Source organism: Panthera leo, chromosome E1, assembly GCF_018350215.1.
Source record: "Panthera leo isolate Ple1 chromosome E1, P.leo_Ple1_pat1.1, whole genome shotgun sequence".
NCBI lineage: Eukaryota > Metazoa > Chordata > Mammalia > Carnivora > Felidae > Panthera > Panthera leo.
In genome coordinates, this window is record NC_056692.1 from 6,306,693 (window position 1) to 6,325,963 (window position 19,271).

Below are 19,271 nucleotides of genomic sequence, written 5' to 3' on the forward strand. Positions count from 1 at the left end.
ATCTGATAAGGGGTTAATATTGAAAATATATAAAGAGCTCATACAATTGAGTAAAGAAACAAAAACAAAACACACAAAAAAACCCCGAGCAATCCAATTAAAAAGTAGGCAGAGGACCTAAATAGATATTTTTCCAAAGAAGACATACAGATGCCTACACATGAAAAGATGATCAACATGACTAATCCCCAGGGAAATGCAAAGCAAAACCACAATGAGATATCACCTCACACCAGACAGAATGGCTAGTATAAAAAAAAGACAAGAAATCATAAATATTGGAGAGGATGTGGAGAAATGGGAACCCTCATGCACGGTTGGTGGGAATGTAAATTGGTGCAGCCACTCTGGAAAATAGTATGGGGGTTCCTCAAAAATTAAAAATTTGAGGTTCCTCAAAAAGTTAAAATAGAACTGCCATACAATCCAGCAATTTCATTTATGGGTATTTATTTGAAAAAACAAAACTACTAATTTAAAAAGATATATGCACCCCTGCATTTATTGCAACATTATCTATAATAGCCAAGATATGGAAGCCACCTAAGTGCCCATTGATAGACAAATGGGTAAAAAATATATGGTGTATACTTACAATGGATATCAGTCATCCATTAAAAAAGAATGAAATCTTGGGGTGCCTGGGTGGCTCAGTCAGTTGAGTGTCCAACTTCAGCCCAGGTCATGATCTCGCAGCTCGTGAGTTCGAGCCCCACGTTGGGCTCTGTGCTGACAGCTCGGAGCCTGGAGCCTGCTTCCGATTCTATGTCTCCCTCTCTCTCTGCCCCTCCCCTACTCACACTCTGTCTTTCCGTCTCTCAAAAATGAATAAATGTTAAAAAAAATTTTTTTTAAATGAAATCTTGCCATTTGTGACAACATGGATGGACCTAGAGGGTATTATACTAAGTGAAATAAGTCAGAGACTGACAAATACCATATGTTTTCACTTATACGTGGAATCTAAAAAAACAAAACAAATGAACAAACAAAACAGAAACAGATTCATAAATACAGAGAACAAACTGGTGGTTGCCAGAGTGGGGGGATGTAGGGGGCTGGATGAAATAGGGAAAGGGGATTAAGAGGTACCAACTTCCAATTACAAAAGAAATAAGTCACAGGCATGTACAATACAGCATAGGGAATATATAGTCAGTAATATTGTAATAGTTTTGTATGGTGACAGACGGTAACAGCTTATCGTGGCAATCATTTCATAATGTATATAAATGTCAGATCACTATGTTTTACACATGAAACTAATATAATACTGTTTTTCTAAAAAGATTTCTTGACTGAATGGTGTAACTCAAATTTTAATGTATCTAAATTCTTGATTATTTTTCTAAAATCAGGTCCATTCTGGGGCACCTGAGTGGCTCAGTCAGTTAAGTGTCTGATTTCAGCTCAGGTCATGATGTCACAGTTTGTGGGTTCTGGCCCCACGTTGGGCTGTGTGCTGACAGCTCAGAGCCTGGAGCCTGCTTGGGATTCTGGGTCTCCCTCTCTCTCTCTCTCTCTGCCCCTCCCCCACTCATGCTCTGTTTCACTCTGTCTCAAAAATAAACAAACATAAAAAAAATTTTTTTTAAACCATAAAATCAGGTCCATTCCCAAATTTTTAGTATCAACAAAAGGCATCACGAGTATCTCTCTCAATCTGCAAGCTAGAAACGCTGCTTTCTTCATTTCTTGTGTGAAGTACCATCAAGTCCTACAAGTTATTTCTTTCAAATAGTCCTTACATTTGCATCTTCTTTATTCCTGCTGATACTGATTAGTGGTCCTTGTCAGGCCTGAATTACTAAAACAGCTATTCTCTTTCTTCCTTCTTCTTCAGAGACAAATATTACCAGGAATTAGGTATGTGTCCAGTCCACAATTCTATACTTATGCACACACACATACACATACCACACAGTATGTATATAATATGTATATGTAAGTGTACAAGCATATACATATAAACATGTTTACCATACTATGTGAAGGTGAAAAGCAGAACCAAAGACAAATGATTTCAACAGCAAAGGAGGATGGTAGGGTAAATCTGTATCTATGGGGTGGGAAGGGAGGGGCGGGGCAGGACAAAATTCAAACCTAGGACTTACCTAAGGTAGAAAGTCTAGTAGGAGACCTTTCACTATAGTGTCACATCCTTACAGGGAGGGTGACAGAAGTGAACCTATGACCAGTCTCCACCCCCAGGGACTGCAAGGAAAGTCACCTTGGCTCTGGGAGGCAGCACCGAACCACAAGCCGGCACTCCTGTGGATTTACCATTCAAATTCACATCACTTGGTGATTCAAAAAACTCAAGCTGTGAAATTTTGTTTCACAAGTGTTCCTGGACGGGCAGATAACCAGAGGGCCTGGCGGAAATAAACAAGCAAAAAATGGAAGCGATTATTAACTTGAGGAATAACCAAAATTTGTACAAGATCTGTTTAATGGTCAACAGCATTTCTATAGTTCTAATAATAAAAACACTAGACATGGATTTAACAAAAAATTGAAATGTAACTATATTGGGAGAATGAAGAAAAGGGAAAAGAGGGTGTAAGTGAGCGATATAATAGGGAACCAGCAGTTAGTGTCTGAAATTGATAAAAGAATTTCTGGTACTCAGAAGTTTAGATTAAATAACAATGGCCATTAAGGCTGGAACCCTTTGAAAGAGTTGCTTCTGGGGACTTAAAGGAGTAAGAGAGAGGTTGAGTGTAAAAAAAAAAAAACAAAACTAAGCCCTTTAGCACTATTCGCCTCTGAAAATTATTGGAATAGAGTAATTTGTTTAAAATAAAACTGTAAGCATAAAGGCAGTGATAAATTATGTAAATACAAGCCAAGTAAAAACACTGTGATATTAACATAAAAGTGGAATTTAAGGCAAAAAATACCTCAGACAAATATTTTTGTTATTGATGATGATAGTCCACAAGAAAAATATTTTACATCGTGGATATTTGGGCCTCCGATACATTAAAATAGATGAATCAAAAAACTGTTTCAAGTTTGCAGGAACAATTGCCATACATAGCTACTTGTGAGTCATTAGCATATCTCTTGTAGTCATCATTAAATCAAAGGGGGAAAAGGATATGGAGAGAATTTAAATACTACCAATAAAGTGGTTTTAATACGCTACGCTATGTGATAAGGTGACAACATGCTGTCTATTAAACAGAAATTGTATGAACCCTGCATTCTTATTACAAATCTATAAAACTAGAAATAAGTAACCAAAATGTAATAATAAAATAATCCCTGTCATCTGGAAATGTTAGTTCACTGACCTCAGTAGTTGTTGGAAGAAAGGAAACATTAATCCTTCAATTAAACTGTATTTAGAAAGCAGTGATAATGTGAACAGTACAAAGTAAAACTTATAGGAAGTGGCTAACAGAACGTTATTCAAAAAAATCGTAATGCTATACCTTCATTTGTAGACAAAGCAAAATGAAAAAAAAAAAGAGTCAAGAAATGGGAAAAGGAAAAATAATAAAAGAAAATGAGAAAAAAATAAGAGTAGGATAGGAAAAATGAAACAGTAAAAATGAAATATTTATAAATAGCCTAAAAACAGAAATTAATGTAATGGGATTTATAAATAATACAATAATAAATAGTTAAAAAAAGCTCAGCTTGTCTGATTAAAAAAACCGAGATCATTCAAAAACATAACTTTAGGTATTAGAAGAGATGTATAATCACAGATATCAAATAGATAAAATATTATGAAAATGTTTACAAAGCCCAAAGCTAGTAAGTTTGCAAACTTTAGAAAAATATAAATTAGAAAAGTTTACTGAAGTAGAAAATCTCAAGTAAATATTTAATCAAGAGACAAATTGAAAAAAGTCAACATCTTACCAGTAATAAATGTGTCAATTCTAGACGATTTTATGGGCAAATTCTTTTCAAACTTACAAGGGATTGACGACCCCTCTAGTATAAAAACTGCCCCACATTCTGTCACTTTCTAATAGTATATTGGAAAACCACCCAATCTCTCTGAACCTCAGTGTCTTAACTAATACATTAATAATAATAAATCTACCTGACTACCAAAATGTAAGGAATCATTTTTTAAGACTTTTTAAGACATTTTAAGACACACTTAAAAAATTTGAGACTTGACAAGAAACCACAGTAATGTGGTCAGTTATAACATCTCAACACCATGGGGTGCCTGGGTGGCTCAGTTGGTTGAGTGTCCGACTTTGGCTCAGGTCATGATCTCATGGTTCGGTTCATGAGTTTGAGCCCCGCATTGGGCTCTGCTGACAGCTCAGAGTCTGGAGCCTGTTTCGGATTCTGTGTCTCCCTCTCTCTCTCTGCCCCTTCCTCTCTGTCTCAAAACTAAACATTAAAACATTTTTTTAAATCTCAACACCATTATAATAAAGCGATCACATTAGGAAAACGTCACAGGGAAAAGGTCCCATTTACTCGAGTAATCAGACATCCAAAAAATCACAACGAGAATGGAACCAGGCATGCCAGTTTGCCGAGGGTCACAAAGAACACTTGAATAGAGAGACATAGATTTAGGATTTCAGTAGGGCTGACACGATTTGACTGTGGAAAATATAAAGGATGTGGGCAGCCCGATGCTGAATTTATCATTTTGCTGTGGAATCGACTTTTGCATTTTGACTGATTTTCATGAGCATCCTGGCCAGACTATTTTCCGTGATTCTCAACAAAGCAGAGTACCTACTGTCATGCAGTTCTCTGGCTTATGTTTACTTTCCTACTGAACACTAAGGAACAAATACATGTTCTATGATTAATTTGGATTCTTAGTGGGTTTGCTTCTATATTCTGAAGAGATGTCTTCTTTTGCCCAAATGGTGACTCATGTAAGTGAAATACACGAGGGTTCTAGTGCTTAGGTCACCAAGGAGGCATGAGGGACCTCCCAAGAGGCCAGAGCAAACAACCATCTCCTCCACTGGTCTGGCATTTGGGGCAGCAGGAGGACTTGCAATTAGACATAACACATCTCCGAGAAAGCCTAGGGTGCGTATCAATTCCCAGGGCTCTGTGGTTCCAAAAGCTCTCATGACCTAAGCCATTGCCAGACTGCAGCTGCTTCCTGGGAGTCCCCAATAGTGGCTGCTTTATAATCCAGCAGGAATTGGAAACAGTCTTCTACCCCCAGAATCTGGTGTTAGTAATGGGGTTCCCAAGCGAGTTAGCACAGCAGAGGTCTGGAATTTTAACTACAACTCCCCTCGGGCCAGGACAGCACCGGGCCAATCAGTCCCTGCGAGTGTGGGCTCAGAGGGTGTGCAGGTTCTTCAGAACAGGCTACGATGAACTTCACACACACACAGCCACCACTTAGCACATCCTCATTCATTGTTCTCTTGATCTGTGAGATATTTTTTCCATGGTCAGCAATGGAGAGCCTGGAAGAGGAGTTCAGGGCCCAAGGCGAGGGAGGGCAGCCTTTCCAGAGGGGTTGGGGGCTCTGTGCTGAACCACAGGGTCACAAGAGAAGAGGGAGAAAGGCCGCACGCAGGCTGAGGCTTTTAAATCTCCACAAACCTCCCTACCAGCAGCCCAGGGCCCCCATCTCGGAGCCCTGCCTTGTTCCCACCTCCTTCATCAACGAAGGCTGTAGACAGAAGAGAAAACTCCCTGGGAGTATCTCTCCTCTCTCCCCAAATAGGATCATATAATATGGGCTTCAGGTTACATAAGATGAATGGTCTTATCCTGGGCACCTGACCAGGGTAAGTTGAGGAGTCTGCTGAGGGTCACAAAGAATACTTGAATAAAGAGACACAGATTTAGGATTTCAGTAGGGCTGGCAGGATTTGATTGTGTCCAAGTAGAGGGCTGTACTTTGGCATAGATTTGTGGCAGGTGCAGGGTGAGGGAGGGTTTGGCTCAGTCCTCACCCCTCAGGTGCAGAGTTTGGGAGGTTTGCCCAGCCGCTAAGAAGGCAGCACACCAGTTCCCAGTTGGTTTAAATGGCAGGCACCCAAACCTGTTGCCAAACCTCAGCACCCCTATTTGCCCCCTCCTCCACTCTCTCATTAGCCCCCAGTGACCATTCGCACCACCCAGAATACCTTTAGCATCAATGGCTTCACGGTTCACTTAGCCAGCAGCTCATCTCACTTTACCTTGAAATTGTTTTTAAGTCATAATTATCCACTAACTAGGCTGGAGATAGGACTCTGGCCCTGCCACTTTACAGTTCTCTCACCTGTTAACTTGGACAGGGAGGTGGGAGGGCAGTTATAAAACCTCACCCAACTCAACATCACTAATCACTAGGGAGATGCAAATAAAAACCACAACGAGCTATCACCTCATGCCTATTGGAATTATTATTTTCCAAAAAAATGATACCCAAAACACTGGAACAGCTTAAGTGTCCTTTGATGGAAGAATGGATAAAGAAGTCATGATATATATCTATATATATGTACATATATACATATATGTAGTGGAATATTATTCAGCCATTAAAAATGAGGAAATCTTGCCATTTGTGACAATATATATATAGACACAACATGTAAGTATATATATATATACATACAGTGAAATATTATTCAGCCATCAAAAATGAGGAAATCTTGCCATTTGTGACTATATATATATATATATATAGACACAATATGTAAGTATATATACATACATATGATGAAATATTATTCAGCCATCAAAAATGAGGAAATCTTGCCATTTGTGACAATACGGATGAACCTTGAGAGCATTATACTTATATAAGTCAGACAAAGAGAGACAAATACTCTATGGTCTCACTTATATGTGGAATATCAAAGAAAAAATAAACAGATGCCTACAAAGAGATCAGATTGGTGGTTACCAGAGGCAGGGGTGGGGAACACGTTGGGTAAAGGTGGCCTAAGGTGCAAACTTCTAGTTATAAAGAGAAAAAGAGGGGGGGAAACCCCTCACAAAACCTCACCCAAGTTGGGAGCTGGTTCATCCCATGCCAAGACAAATTCAAGATAGATCTTGAAGGTGGAGCAGAAATTCTAGGATTCAGGGGCACCTGCGTGTCTCGGTTGAGTGTCTGACTCTTGATTTGAGCTCAGGTCATGATCTCGTGGTTTGTGAGTTTGAGCCCCATGTGGGGCTCTGTGTTGGGATTCTCTGTCTCCCTCTCTCTCTCTCTGCCCCTCCCCTGCTCATGTTTCTCTCTCTCTCTCTCTCTCTCTCTCTCTCAAAATAAATAAACTTAAAAAAACAGTTCTCAGATTCACATTGGCCAGGAGGAAACTAGTCTATAATTGGGAATAACGTGAGCACTCTGTTGCAGAAGGGAAATCGGGCAGCTCGCTCAGAAAGCATCGAGAAGCGCATTTTGTTGGAGAGAGTGGAAAGGCAAACCTTGTGTGTCCAGCTGAGGAGACGCCCCCAAGCCAATGCCCACTCATGTATTGAATCATCCCCTGACCCTGCAGTGCTCTCTTTGATTTGCTACTCAAAGTGTGGCCTGTGGAGCGGTAGCATAGCATCACCTGGAAGTTTGTAAAAACGCAGCGTCTCAGGCCCCACCGTAGACATCTTGAAACAGAATCTGTATTTTCACAAGATCCCAGGTCACTTATGTGCACATGAAATCTTGACAGGCTCTGTTCTATTGCACAGATTGTTAAGAGTCCAAGCCTCCCTCGAAGCCTTAAACAGGAACAGATGGCTCTGAAATGTAGCTGACAACTGGCTTTCCAGTCATTGCCTTGAACCCTTACTTCTCCAGCTCTTCGCATCGTCCGTGGAGCTGGTTCATCAGAAGCTCTCAAGCCTCAATCGGCGCCATCGGCCAGACACGGGCCAGGGGTTTTGATGTTGGTTGTCCCGAGACTAGAACATGAGGAGCTTTGGGCTGGAAGGACCGTTTTTCCTTGTCAAGTACAAGATTCTGGAAAGATTGGGGAGCTCAAAAATATTAATATTTCCTGTGTAAAAAGTTTTGGATTTGTTGTATTGGTCTTTAACTTGCCCCAACCCTGCTTTAACTAGACATTTATCATAGTTAAAGTATAAATAATACCATTAGCCTTCCAAGCAATGATAAAATTAGCAGTGTAAACAAAGCCAGTAAGTGACCTTAGTCAGACCCCTAGCTGACTCTGACCCAACACCTACTAAGACGATTAGTCAGGGCAAATTTGAACAGGGCAAAGGGTCCCTGGGGAGGAGAAAGAGTCTCTCCCCGTTGATTTCCTGAGAACCATCCAGTGCACAGGACCGGTTCCTAAAACGCCTGCAGATGATTAGGGCTCTGGATGTGTAGAGCTTCAGCCTAGCCCTGTGCCAAACTCTGTCATGGTTAGTTTTCCCCAGGAGAAGAGTTCCTTCCAACTTAAAATTTTCTTGCTGCTAATACATCGGGGCTCCCTGAGAAGGGAGTGGTCTCTCCCAGAGCTCCAGTGAGATCCGATGAAGGGTGGGCAGCCAGCCATGGTGGCTGTTTCCTTTTTTGGTGAAGGTGAGGTCCTAACAGGGTGAATGAACACTGTGTGTCGGTTTGAGCCACACACCAATGTAAACCTGCCCTCTTCCAGAGGCCTTCTCGACAAGTCAAGCCTCAAGTGAGCTCTCCTTTCTCTAAAGCATGTGGTTTAGAGACTGGGACCCCCTTTGTTGGGCTCCCTTTTGGGGGATTGTTTTCTCTCTTGATTGTTAATTTCTTGACACCAGAGGCCCCACGTGCCACTTCTTTTTGTCTTCCGTGTTGAAAAAGCCCAGGATCTGAGTCAGAGGATCTGACTTGGTGTCCTAATTTTAATGGGTGAAGGAAGGAAATGCCCCTTCCATGCTCTTTTCTATCTCCTCCGAGAAGAAGACAATTGAACCTAGCTATGTCAGGTTGCAGGTGTTAGGGGCCATTTCCACCAGAGGCCCATGTGTGAAAAGGCCTAGTGTGCAGGTGAGAGCATAACCACACACGTGTGTATGTGTATGCATGTGTGTGTGTGTGCACATCTCTGTGTACGTGTGCCTGTGCATGCATGTGGGTGTGTATGTGTGCATGTTTGTGTATGTGTGTGCACATGTGTATGTGTGCATGTGCATGTATACATATGCATGTTTGTGTGTGTGTGTGTGTGTGTGTGCACATGTGCGAGCTGAGGCCTATCGTAGCAGAGCCCTCAGCATTAGAAGTTAAGCTCACAAGCCTGTTTTCCATTTCTCCCCACACTGACTCTCCTCGTGGTGAAAGAGCTGAGGAAGGGTGTTTCTGGAAAGACCTCCTAATCCAGTTCCCTCCATTCACACCTGGATCCCAGCTACTATGTCCCAGCCCCGTGCCTTCCTGCAAATCACGTAAACTCCAAATTACAGGTTTCTCCTCTGTTAAACGGAGACCATGGTATTAATGACCGCGCCCACAGAGATTTAAAGGAAATGACATTGGCACGTGCTTTGCATAAATTGTAGGAGCCTATTCCAAAGGAGATTTCTTACCGTCTTTCCCCTCAGGCTTGGTGTGGTTTCTTGACGAAAGAGACAGTGAATCTTTATAGGACGCTTGATTGAACAGACAAGACTTGTTTCTTACCTATACTTGCTAATTTAATGTGTGTTGATCGAGAAGTGACTTTATATTTTTGCAGTGGGGTATAACGGAGTATCAATACTCTGCTGGGGATGGAGGGTGTATTTATCAATCAGAAGTTGGCTACAAGGACGAATATAAGACTCTGTCTTCTAAGAAGTCAATCTGTTGGAGCTGGTGTTCTGGAAGGCAGCTCCCTTAATTCCACCAGTATGGTTTTGCCAAAACATCCTCATTGTTGTAAACGAATTGATTTTTTTTTTTTTTTTTTTTTTTTTTTTGCTGGATGATGTGATTACTAAGAGCTTGACCTCTATAAACATATTCTTTTTTTTTTTTTTTTTTTTTTTTTTCAACGTTTTTTATTTATTTTTGGGACAGAGAGAGACAGAGCATGAACGGGGGAGGGGCAGAGAGAGAGGGAGACACAGAATCGGAAACAGGCTCCAGGCTCCGAGCCATCAGCCCAGAGCCCGACGCGGGGCTCGAACTCACAGACCGCGAGATTGTGACCTGGCTGAAGTCGGACGCTTAACCGACTGCGCCACCCAGGCGCCCCTATAAACATATTCTTGACACAGAAAAAAAAAATGGATAAAGACACTGATGTACCCTTCCCATGGCAGAGGAAAATCAAGCTCTTCTGTCTAATCTGTGGAGGCTTCTGCGCCCAAGACTGTAGGAAACCAGACACTGAAGGACAACCTTTGATAAAAGTTCTCAAGGAGCCATGTTGGGCCCTGTGCAGTGTCAGTGCCCTGCGTCTGGGCCAGTTGATTGCAATCTCCACTCACAAAGGTGTCTGCGGCCAGAGGCTGGAGTCGTGCATCGTCTCACTGCGAGCCCCGACATCCACTTGCATGCTGTTAGAAATCGAAGCTGGTTGAACTTCCTCGGGAGTCCGGGCCAACCTCTTACAGCTCTTTCTCTCTCTCTATCCCGGTTTCTTCTCTTCTGCCTACAAGCAAATTTATATCCCTTGTCTGCTAAGACAAAAACAAGTCTAACAAAACAAAATAACTTTTCTCTTATCCTACTATCTTACTGCTTTTCTTGCTTTCTTTCAGTGTTATATATACACGCAGAGTACTCTAAGCATCCAATACTTTTTATTTTTTAAGTTTATTTATTTTGAGAGAGAGAGAGTGTGTGTGTGTGTGTGCGAGCTGGGGAGGGGCAGAGAGAGGGAGACACAGAATCTGAAGCAGGCTCCAGGCTCCGAGCTGTCAGCACAGAGCCTGACACAGGGCTTGAACTCACGAACCGTGAGATCATGACCTGAGACGAGGTCGGATGCTTAACCGACTGAGCCACCCAGGCGCCCTCTGCCCCTGATACTGTTTCTCAGCCACCAACTTTCTTCTTTATCCCTTCTGCCTTGAGCACTGTGTCCACACTGCTTCCTAAAAGTGCTCACAGTGGCCACTCAGCCGGAAAATCTGACACCTGGTTTTAGGAACCAACTTCCTCGACCTCTTTGCAACATTTGACTCTGTCATATGGTGTCTCAAGTTGTATTACCGTGTCCCTTTCTTTTCTCCTTTTTGACGCTTTGACATCTTGGGGCTTTGCTGACCCCAGAGAGACCCCTCCCCTGCTTCAGGGCTAGCCAATTCCTAGAGATGGTAAACAACTTGCCCTCAAGTGCACCTTCCAAATGCAAACCCCTAGCCACCCCTTGAATGGGAAGGGGGGCTCTTGCCTTCAAGGCCACTGTTCCCTCATGCCATCCCCTGTGCTCCAGAGTCGGCCGAAATGAGTCAAACTAGCCATCATAAGGCAGATCACACTGCTTCACACACTCTTTCCCACAGAAGCCACCATATGGGCTCTTAACCCTTCCCCTCTTTCTCTTTGTCTGCTGACTGATGTGGCCCTGCGTGCTGGGCCTCCCGTTTCTAGGGATCTGTGACTACAAAAAATTCTTCATTTCCATGTCTGTGTCTCACCTTAACCGATGAAAATCCCAGGTCCCCTTAAAACATACATTCTCTTTTTGGAAAGTGACCCCGTCCTTTGCCTTTGGAAAGCTCTCTGGTCCCCTGTCTCCTTCTCCTTTGTCTCTTTGCATTGTTCTGTTTATGTTTCTGATTTGCTTAGAGAAGCTTTGGAATCAGGGCCATTCCTACAAGCTAAAGGATTTCTAACCGTGAGATGAGGTGGAAGGTGAGCCACAAATGATTTTTGTGTTTGTTTTCTTTTTTTCTTTTTTAATGTTTTATTTATTTTTGAGACAGAGAGAGAGGGACAGAGGATCCCACGCAGGCTCTGCGCCGACAGCAGAGAGCCCGACGCGGGGCTCGAACTCAGGAAGTGTGAGACCATGGCGGAGCCAAAGTTGGACGATTAACTGACTGAGCCACCCAGGCACCACCCCCTTGTCTTTGTTTTTCTTAAAGGGAGGACGGGTAAAAGGTTCAGGGAGGATGGGGGTTAGAATAAACTTGTACATCGAACGTGACCAATCAGTGAAGTGAAATCAAAGAGCATCTTTATTTTATCTCTGATGATCCCTTCAAAATTGCCCTTGCCTTTGGAGGAGAATAGCAAGACCCAAGGTTGGGCACTATAGCTCCCATGCCAGTCTGAGTTCAGTTATTAAAATGCCCGTGCAGTAATCAAGACTCCAAACCTGACTTGGCGTTGTATCTTTCCCAGACTTGCTCTCCCAAATCAGATGGGCTAACTGACACCAAGGGGGGAGGTATCGTCAGCCATTTTTCTTTATTCGTGGTTCACCTCAACCGCCCTCTAACCAACACTAGTTTATGTACCTTGCCAGACAGGAAGAGGGGAAGAGAAAATGAATACTCACACATCTGACTTGACTGATCCTGTCACAGGACGGCTTTGCTGTCTTTGTACCTGACAGGGATTAAAGCTGGTGCTTTTCTGAGCCCTCCCCGGACTTTGCTGCTGCTTGGCCCCCTGGGCGTCTCGTTCGGCTGGGACTCCACACTCAGCCCTTAGACTTCTGGTTGTTCATTCCACGGAACTTGCTCTGTTGGGTTCACTGCATTTTCAAGGGGTCCTCTCGGATAGGATTTGGAATGAGTCTAGGACAACATTCCCATTTAGGACCGACATCTGATTCCCTTCCATTGGGGAAGAGGACAGTCACTTCCCGGACACGCAGGCTGTTTTACCTTTTCCATGTTGGTCTTCCCAACTGCGGGAAGCACGAGTCAGTGTTCCAAGGGGCCTCCCTTCAGCCCCTCACCAGACCCAGTGGGCGGGGGTCTCTTTTCCAAGCCATCTCTCTCCTTCTCTTTGGGACAGAGCTTGGAAATGCTCTCCCTTGAACTTCCCTTTGCACCCCCTGTTCCTCCAAGTCTCAAAGTCAAGACTTTCTCATATCATAACCTATTTCTAAGAGTGAAAGAAAAGGGAAAGGTGTTCTTAACTTATATCTAGGGGCGCCTGGGTGGCTCAGTCGGTTAAGCATCTGACTTTGGCTCAGGTCATGATCTCATAGTTCATGTGTTTGAACGCCACATCGGGCTCTCTACTTGGGATCCTCTGTCTCTCTCTTTCTCTGCCCCTCCCCTGCTGGCGCACACGTGTGGGGGCTCTCTCCCTCTCTCTCAAAAATAAATAAACATTAAAAATAATTTTAAAAAATCTTTAACTGATATCTAAATATGCCTGCATTAAAAAAAATTTTGGGGGGGCGGTGGCGCTTGGGTGGCTCAGTCGGTTAAGCATCCAACTTCGGCTCAGGTCATGATCTTGCGGTTTCTGAGTTCGAACCCTGCGTCAGGCTCTGTGCTGACAGCTCAGAGCCTGGAGCCTACTTCGGATTCTGTGTCTGCCTCTCTCTCTGCCCTTCCCCTGCTCACAGTCTGTTTCTCTCTGTCTCTCAATAATAAATAAATGTTAAACAATTTTTTAAAATAAAATAAAAAAAATTTTTTTAAGTTTATTTATTTTGAGAGAGACAAAGAGTGAGCAGGGGAGGGGCAGAGAGAGAGGGAGACAGAGAATCCCAAGCAGGCTCCACACTGTCGGTGCAGAGCCCAATGTGGGGCACGAACTCACGAACCATGAGATTATGACCTAAGCTGAAACTAAGAGTTGAATGCTCAACCAACCGACTGAGCCACCCAGGTGCCCCGTGCCTACATTAAAAATGTACATTAAAAAACTATCTTCCTTTAACGTATGTCATCGTATATATTCAGAATCACATCTGCAAGGTCAGTGCGTATTCTGTTTCTTCAGGCAAATGTGTGGAGAAGAAGAGTCAGGCTATCCTTTATAACATTTGGTTTACTATCCCTATGCAGAGGCTCCCTGTTTGATTCTCAAACCTGGCAGTGTATCCACATAAGCAGAGAGACTCATTTAGAATTCCCTCATCCGGATCTAGTCCAGACCTAGGAAATCAGCGTCTCCAGGCCATCGGTATCTGTATCCAGCTTCCCCTGTGATTCTCTTGCTTCACTCAGGTCAGAGGTCTTCCGGTGGTAGCTAGTCCGACATACCAGTCCCACCTTGAGGGAAAGGAAGCAGTCTGTGATGGGCAAGTCTTCTAAAACTTTAGTCTCCCTTGTAGTTCCTTTGGGAGTACATTCCAGCAAAGTCGTGTCTTTATTTATTTGTCACGAGAGCTTCTCTTTGATTCGCTTTTTCTGCTCTGGAAGAGTGAGCCACGTCCAGGTTTATCAGTTAGCTTCTTGTTGAATTTGAACCCGTCATTAAGGAATGTCCCTGTTTAACGGGGTTGCTAGGAAAGCCTGAGTCATAACCTTCAACCCCACAGTTTTTATGTTCCCGTGCTAAGTCCCTTATTAACCAGTTTATCCACTTGTTCTTTACGAGGCTTGACTACTCGGACCTTCGCTGCCAATTCTCTTGTTTTGTGTCTTGGTAGCCTTGGGGATTTTAAACATTTCACCCCTTTCTCTTTCTCCTTAATCAGAGAATTGGAGTTCTCCATGGTTCTCATCTGTAACCCCTGGGTATGAAAAATTATACCAAAAGTTCATGACCATTCAAATGTTTTCTCGATCTGCTATTTTGATTTTGTCTTCAACCAATGATAAAGAGCTCTGTTCTAATTCCCAGTCTTGGCTTTGATGCTGAGGGTTATTTGGGGATCTCCTAAGAGGTAGGTGGTGATGACTAAGGCAGAACACATAGCTGGAGGTGAGGGTCTTGGGTGCCAGATAGAATGTATACCTCTCTCCTTCGTCATCTCTGGTGTCTAAACAGTTTTTAAACAATCTAACTCTTCCCTGTGCTTCTGATCTTCCCCAGCCCTCACCTCCCTTTACTTCTCTATTCATGTAGTTACTAGGGTTATTCTTGTCAATTGCAGATCTCTCCACCCTAATTTTCCCCCCAGCCCACCCCAGCTCTCCTTTATAGCTGGCTGTTATTCACAGACGGAAATCCAGAATGGCAAGTCACTCAGTTTCTCTACAACTTGGTGCCAAAGTGCATTTTCAGGTCTGACTTCCATTTGTCCCCACTGGGCTCCTAACATTTTCCCATTTTGTCCCGATACTCTGAATATTCCGTGCCCTTTCATGGGAATGCTTTTCCCCATGCGGTTCCCACCCCTGTGGCTGGAACTGGGGAGGGGAAAGGAAACTCATTAGTTGAGCTGCTACTGTGTCCCAGGCACTCTGCTAAATAAACGGACCAGAAACAGACCATAGGACCACTTTGGATTTTATTCTAAAAGCAATGCAAAACCTTTGGAGGATTTTCAGAATGCCTTTAAGGAGGTATAATTAATATGCAACAAATTGAACATGTGTTAAGTGTACCATCTGATAAATTTCGACATGTATGCACCTAGGAAATTATCATCATGCTGAAGATGATCATCTTGATAAGAGATTTTATCCCTCACAATTGTGTATGGTCCTTTATAATCTCCCATTCAGAAACTTCTCTCATTGCAACCACTGACTTCCTTTCTGTTACTATAGATTAGTTTGCATTTTCTAGTAATTTATGTAAATAGGATTATTTGCATCTCTACAGTATGTACGTGTGTGGCTTGTAGGTTTTTTATAAATGTTTTTTATCCGGTTAAGAAAGTTCCCTTCTAGTCTTATTTTACTGAGAGTTTTTATAAGGAATAGCTGCTGTCTTTTGTCAAATGTTTCCTCTTGGTCTTTTTAAATGATCGTTTGTTTTTTGATTTTTTTTTTTAGTCTGTTAATTGATTGTTTTGAATGTTAAGCCAAAATTACATTCCTGGAGTAATCCCTACCTGATCATGATTTATTATCCTTTTTATATATCGTTAGATTAAATTTGCTAAGATTTTGTTTAGAAAATTTGTACCTACATAGTTTTCTTGTAACATCTTCTTCTAGATTTGGTATCAGAGTAATGCTGACCTAATAGAATGGTTTGAGAAACATTCCCTCTCTTCAGTTTTCTTTAAGAGTTTGCTCAAGGGGCGCCTGGGTGGCTTAGTCAGTTAAGTGGCCGACTTCGGCTCAGGTCATGATCTCGCGGTCCGTGAGTTTGAGCCCCGCGTCGGGCTCTGTGCTGACAGCTCGGAGCCTGGAGCCTGTTTCCGATTCTGTGTCTCCCTCTCTCTGACCCTCCCCTGTTCATGCCCTGTCTCTCCCTGTCTCAAAAATAAATAAAACGTTAAAAAAAAAAAAATTAAAAAAAAAAAAAAAAGAGTTTGCTCAAATGAGTGTTCCTTCTTCCGAATATTTGGTAGAATTTACTAGTGAAGCCACCTGTACCTGAAGTTTCCTTCATTAGAAGGTTTTAACTACAAAATAAATTTTTAAAAAATACAGAGTTATGTGGTCAGGTTACCTATTTCCTTTTGAGCAAGTGTTGTTGGTCTCACATCTTTTAAGGAATTTGTCCATTTCTTCTAAGTTTCAAGTTTATTGACATGAAGTTGTTCATAAGAAACAATGTTTTTAACATCTGTAGAATCTGTAGTGATGTCACAACTCTTATTTTTGATATTGCCAATGTGCACATCTCTACCAATGCTTCCCCCACCCACGACCCCCATGGGTCAGGCCAGAAGGTTTATCACATTTATTGACCTTCACAAATAACCTTCACAAATAGCTGTTGATCTCATTTTTATTCTCTGTTGTATTTTCTGTTTCATATTTAATTGACTTTTGTTCTTGTCTTTATTATTTTGAGTTTAACTTGTTTTTTCTAGGGCTTTGTTTCTCTCAGAGGGGGTTTTGTGTGTTTGTTTTCAAGGAGGAAGCTATAGACAAGGTATGAGACCCATCTTCAGGCTTTTACTCTGGTGGATGGAAGAGAAATTATTCTTGTGTGACTTCTGAGGTATTTTTCTCTCGAATCTTTTCAAGTGTTTCTCCCCTTGCCTCAGTTAGTTTTCTCACAGGTATGCACTGAGCAGCACACAGCTCAAGACACAGGTAGGATGCTCTGCTTCTCTCTGGAGTTCCCTCTCCTTTCCAGTACTCCTCCCTGAGCCCTGGCTTCCTTGGCCTCCTGGGTGCCTAGTAATGTCTCCTCAACTCAGCAAGACTACCAAGTTTTCGCCTTCCCTGTCCCAGTGCCACGGCCTGGAAATTCTCTGCAGACATTAAGCCGGGGCAATCAAATGGCTTTACCTTGTTTCTTGTCTCAGCCGTCACTATCCTTCATTGCCTCATGCCTAGTGTTTTGAAAATAACTGTCGCACATATTTTGTATCATACTTTAGTTATTTCATACTGGAGAGTAAATCTAGTCCCTGTCAGCTATCTCTGTCAGAAGTGGAAGTCCCATCCCTCTGAAGGATTTTAAGTAGGGGAGTTACACCAGTTGGGGTTTAAAAAGAGCATACAGACTTCAGTGAGGAAAACAGATGGGAAGTGGGAAAGTGGGTAGACTGTTGTAGGAATGCAGGCAAGATACAATGAGTATTGAAGGTAGATTTTTGCAGTGGACACAGAGACAGTGGACAGATTCAGATGCCTTCGGAGATGGAATCAGTGGGGCTTGGGCATGGCGTGGGGAAGAAAAGGAAGAGTCAAGGCTGCCTCCTGGGCTTTTTGTAGACCAACTGGGCAGATGGTGAAAGCGGGGGAGTGGGGAGGGGAGGGCATTGTGGGAAGGCAGAGGTCAAGAGTGACTGTGCATAAGCTTGAGATGCCTCTTTAATCATTCAGGTGGAGCTGGTCAAATAGGCAGAAGGCCATAAGAATGTGGAGCTCTGGGGAGAGGTTAGGACTGGGGACAGAAAAGTAGTCATCAACATGTAAGTGTTCAAAGCTCTGGGACTGAGCTGTAGATAGAGGAGTGTTAGGGGGGAGATGTCCAGGGGAAGACTGCAGGTAGAGGAGAAGAGAGGACCCAGTGCAGAATTCAAAGGATCTTCAGCACCAGAGGGTCAGAGGAAAAGGAAGAGCTTAGATGGAGACCAAGAAGCACCTGTCTTCCTGCAATACTTAGTTCCTTTACTTAACCATATATCATTCTGTGTTATAATTACCTGTTTTTCCACCTGTCACTCAACTAGCCCGAAAGCCCTTGAGGTCAGGGGCACCATCTTACTTTGTTTCACTCATGTCTAACACAGTACTTGGCACACACTGAGTGCTTCCAGTGAATGAGGAAGGAAAGAAGGAAGGGAGGGAGGAAGGAAAGGAAGGAAGGAAGGAAGGAAGGAAGGAAGGAAGGAAGGAAGGAAGGAAGGAAGGAAGGAAGTTAAGAGATGATTGGATCAGGTCAAAAGGACACAGGCTTTTTGTAGTCCAAAAGGCTCCAGAAGACAATTCTGGGAAAAATTAAGCAGGCTCAAGAAAAAAAAAAAAAGGTCCAGAAACATTCCCATGAGCCTCTGATCTGCACACTACAGAAGTGATCTCTGAAGTTACTTCTGTGGATATGGTGAACGTGGACGGGAACTCTCTGTCTGGTTTCCTGCTACAGAACTCACAAGGAGACAAAACAATGTGTTCAAGTCAGGCTTCTTTGGTGGATATTTCTATTCTTTTGGTCTTTTGTCTGTTTTCTAGCAGATCAAAGCATGTCTTGTGAAATGTTTTGGCCCTGGATTAGAATTTAAGATGCACCAAGGTCAAGAGTGGACATTAATAAAAAAATCACTTTGACCCTTTTGGACTAGAAGGCCACCATGGGGGTCGAAAAAGGCCAGGTGTATCCCTGCCAGCACCCCCCCCCCCCCCCACACACACACATCCCAGAAACATAAAGATGTCTTCCCTGAGGAGTAAGGCTAAGGGTTACTGACAGTTCCCCGTCTACCCCCTGCCATGCTGGAGAGCCAAACCTCCCTCTCTTGACTTACGGGACTGGCAGACACAGTGACAGACGCCTGGCCGAGGAGCCTGGCTGAAATCCTGGCCAGAGTAAAATCCAAGCAGAGGGCGGCAGAGAAAGGCAACCTTTCAGAGGTTAACCACGACATTTACAGTTTCATAACTTCTGCGGAGAGCCATGGTCTCGTGTCCGACATTCAGCACACTGAACGGACCCTTAAAGGTTTCACCGTCCAGTTGAAACTATAATAAAGTTTATTTTCGTTAAGACCTGAAATGAGTCTCAGTTTGGATTTTTCAGCCCGGTGGCTTTGTGTAAACAGTTTACTTTACATCGTTTTTGGCTCTTTTTCAATAAACCACCATGATAATCCCATTCACAGACAAAACAGATCACAGATTAGCAGACAGGCTGCTGTAAAACAGCACATTACCTGCTCTTTGTGTGAAATGTAGAGGTCTGTTTTTAAGAAAGGACT

General features: G+C 43.0%; 1 long non-coding RNA gene across 1 annotated transcript in view; it reads left to right on the top strand.

Annotated features, from left to right (window-relative positions):
- Window positions 1-7,864, top strand: part of LOC122207071 — an 85,511-nt gene extending 77,647 nt beyond the window's left edge. The window contains exon 3 of the long non-coding RNA XR_006196659.1: window positions 7,645-7,864. This is a non-coding gene — a long non-coding RNA (uncharacterized LOC122207071). The remainder of the gene's footprint in view (window positions 1-7,644) is intronic.
- The last annotated feature ends 11,407 nt before the right edge of the window (window positions 7,865-19,271 follow it).